A 3,295-nucleotide genomic window follows, 5' to 3' on the forward strand; every position below is an offset into this window, starting at 1 on the left:
ATCTCGAGTTGTATTCATTGTCTTATCTTTTATATACTCGAGTTATGTTTATTTTTATTGAGCTTCACTAAAGCCCCTTGTGTATGCGTGTAGATGGTCTTGTCATCGTGGGAATTGAGACTTTGTCATGGGAACGACCAAGGTGTTTCGACACTTGGCCGTGTGAGCTTCACAACCCGTTGGAACAACACTCCCAAGTACTTAGCTCCATCAAATGCAACACTAGGAGTTAGGGGAGTATTGTTTTGATTGCTTCTCCCACATCTGAATTTAATTGATTTACATTATGAATGAGCTTGCATGTGTACATTGGGTACAATGTACAACTTAAGTGTGGGGGGGAGTTTTCATAGTGCACGCATCTCTTTTTATACTAGTTTTTGATTGATATACATGCTCACATAGCCAATGGCGGTTCACCTTAGTTGCATTAATTGTATTCTTGAGTTTAGGAGAATTTTTAACATTGAATGTTTTCATGCTCTAGTTTTTGCTAGAATTTCTAGGAATTTTTGCCCGATTGAGACTTGTTGCACTACTCACTCTTTGAACTCTTTTGAAAACTTATGTTTGATATACAAGGGACTAGTTTTAGTTGTTTCTTACAATAATTCAAAAAAAATGGAAAGAAAAGAAAAGAAGGAACAAAATAGTTTTATTGTTTATTTGAGGTTGTTTGGTGGAAAGAGCTACCACCTATGAAATATGAAGCTACTCTCATAAGTCGGATACTAGTTATGCCCTAATGAGGGAAAGAGCTATCTCATAGGATGAGTGAAAGCTACCACTCCGATAGAAAAAGCTACCACTTCGAAAATGTGAAAGCCACCTTAGCGGCAGCTTGGGAAAGGGCTACCTTAGAGGATGTGTGAAGCTACTACCACCTTTGAAAAATTTTGTTATTTATTCTTTGTAGATAAATAAGTTCCTTGTATTTAAAGCATTGAGGAATATACTTTGGGTTGTTTGGAGTGAGTGCACACACATACACGATTTCACGGTTTGCCGTCCTTTTTTATTCAAGTTTTTAGCTAGAACATTGATTTTTCGTATTTAGTGTTGAAATTTCCCTTACTTGTAGAATGCTCTCTTTGTATGCTTTGGTGAACCTAAGGCCAAACACTTTCAATATTTCCTTCTTCTATGCTTTAATGTTTTAATTTTTGCTTGAGGGCAAGCAAAAGCTTAAGTGTGGGGGAGTTTGATAAGTGCTTGTGCAATAAGAATACGAAGTGTTCTTTCCTTGTGTTGAGCATTACTTTTCTCGGGTTTTAACGCTAATATATGTGTATTTATGTTATTTTCATGCAGGTAGGGTTGTGAGACCGATTATGAGAGAAAGAAGCCAATGTGGGTCATAATGCACCAATTTGGAGGAAATCTTGCTAAGGTTCAAACGCGAAGACATAGGTCGGGTTCGAGATGCGGGAATGTGTGCCAACCTCCTCGTATTCGAGTTAGCACAACTATTTGGAGGGGCACAAGGCAGTCACATCTAAGCATTCCGACTTGTGCATATAGAACAAGATTTCCACCAACATGTCCATTATTGAAGAAGCAAACCGATCCACGACGTAAACTTGTGCCCGTTTGCGTTACCTCGATGAAAGCATGGATTCGGGAGTATTTCGGGCTGGTACTGTAGTAGATACTACAGCAAAAACTGTAGCAAGAATTTCCATGACTGCGAGGTTAACCTTAGATTCGGGACAATGTAATTAAGGATTTCCACGACTCACTATTGCATTAATTAGGAAGCATAATAGAGGTTTCTTGCACTTAAAACGATTGTCCTAGGCTGAACAATGTCCGGGTACCCCATCTTTATCGATTGCCTTACCTTCTCCTTTACTTGTGCTCTCTTTCTTGTTGTTTTTACTTTTGAGAATTGAATCTTGTCACACATATCACTAGTCATCTTCCATATTAGTTAAGAAACAACTTAAGTGTCTTTATTCCCTACTCTCTGTGGATACGATACCCACTCATCTGGCATTATTACTTCAACACCCGTGCACTTGCGGTTTACACGCATATTCGGACGTGTCAATTACATGCCCGTTTGTCATTTCCACATAGGCTTGTGTTTCTCTGTAGAGTTCAGAGCTCTATCCCGAGAAGACACATGGGAGTGTGTCTGCCCCTATGGATGACCCTGAAAAATACACACGGGCATGGGTAATTTTCACACTACTGTGTGAATCTCAGCAGAGAGTTCTCTGCCATCCCGAGAAGACCCAAGGGCATGTGAGTGCCCCTGTGAGTCCCAGAGAAATTCTTCTAAGTGTTTCCTGAGAAGACCCAAATGCCTGTGTGGAATTTCCACAGGGGCGTGTGAAACACTTAGAAGAATTTCTCATGTTGACAGAGAAGCCACAAAGGCATGTGGGTGCCCCTGTGTGTCGGGCAAATGGGCAGGGAGAATTTCCACACGCCCCTGTGGATGTGTTCAGAGCAAGTTATACTATCTTGAAAGCACACAGGAGCGTGTGAGTGCCCCTGTGAAGCTCCCCTGTATAGTCACACTGGTCTGGGTAATTTCAACACGCCCGTAAGGATGTACAGAACACCAAGAGACATGATTTTTCATTAAAACCTAGTTTCATTTCTTTGTCTTCTCACTCCCAAACACATAGAGAACACACCATTGTACTCTCCCAACTTCTCAACATCGATTTAGAGGAGTTTCATTCGAGTTTTCCTGCTATTTTTGAGTTTTTCAACTTCATCTTGTCTGTAAACCCTCATTCCCTCTTTTCGTTTCTAATCTTGATTTAATTTGATTAAGGTGGTGAATATGTATCATTTTCATGATTAAATGGTTGGTGCATGCTTTAGTATGAGTGTAGAAATTAATTTGTGATGTATTTTGGGATTTTTAGCATAAGGGTCGTGCGGTTTTCACGGCCCGTGGATCCACACGGGCATGTGGAATTTCCACACAGCCTTGTGGATTTTTACAGTATTAAATCTTTGAGTTTATTTGATCAATTTCTTTTCAATTCTTGTAGCTATGGCACTCAGATTAAAGAAGCAAGCCTTCAAGCATCCCAGAGAGCACTCTCCAGAGCCAAAACACATAAAGTTTACTATTCCCGAGCATTAGGCTCGGTTTGAGCAACTAGCAAAGTTTAAGTTTGATCAAACACGATTCTTGGACTTGAGTGCCATCAGAGAGATTCATTTAGCCGATGACATGGCAAATGAGACTGAGCAGTTGCTTTCCGTGGGGAGTTGACACCGTATGTTACTTGTTCGTGAGCCTGCAATTCGTATGTTGACACTGTAGATACTT

The sequence above is a fragment of the Dioscorea cayenensis genome, chromosome 17 (genome assembly GCF_009730915.1).
Source record: "Dioscorea cayenensis subsp. rotundata cultivar TDr96_F1 chromosome 17, TDr96_F1_v2_PseudoChromosome.rev07_lg8_w22 25.fasta, whole genome shotgun sequence".
NCBI lineage: Eukaryota > Viridiplantae > Streptophyta > Magnoliopsida > Dioscoreales > Dioscoreaceae > Dioscorea > Dioscorea cayenensis.